At 53.9% G+C, this 529-nt stretch overlaps 1 protein-coding gene across 5 annotated transcripts in view; it reads right to left on the minus strand.

Annotated features, from left to right (window-relative positions):
• Positions 1–529, minus strand: part of LOC109965296 (histone-lysine N-methyltransferase SUV39H1) — a 75,579-nt gene that overhangs the window by 59,053 nt on the left and 15,997 nt on the right. The window lies entirely within an intron of this gene.

Genomic DNA, 529 nt, shown 5'->3' on the forward strand with positions numbered 1-529 from the left:
TCCTGGCCGCAGAACACTGGACCAGCTCTATACCCTCTTCAGGGTGGTGGAGGGTTCATGGGAGTTTGCCCAACCAGTCCACATGTGTTTTGTGGATTTGGAGAAGGCATTCGATCGTGTCCATCGCGGCACCCTGTGGGGGGTGCTCCGAGAGTACAAGGTCCAAGGCCGTTGCTAAAAGCTGTCCGATCCCTGTACGACCGGAGCAGGAGCTTGGTTCGCATTGCCGGCAGTAAGTCAACCTTGTTTCTGGTACATGTTGGATTCTGGCAGGGCTGCCCTTTGTCACTGGTTCTGTTCATTATTTTTATGGACAGAATTTCTAGGTGCAGCCAGGGGCCGGAGGGAGTCCAGTTTGGGGACCACAAGATCTGCTTTTAGCAAATGTTGTTGTCCTGTTGGCTCCATCAAAACAGGACCTCCAGCGTGCACTGGGGCGGTTTGCAGCCAAGCCTGAAGCGGCTGGGATGAGAATCAGCAACTCCAAATCCGAGGCCATAGTTTTCAGTTGGGAAAGGGGGGCTTGTTT

Source organism: Monopterus albus, unplaced genomic scaffold (genome assembly GCF_001952655.1).
Source record: "Monopterus albus unplaced genomic scaffold, M_albus_1.0 scaffold98.1, whole genome shotgun sequence".
In the NCBI taxonomy this organism is placed as follows: domain Eukaryota; kingdom Metazoa; phylum Chordata; class Actinopteri; order Synbranchiformes; family Synbranchidae; genus Monopterus; species Monopterus albus.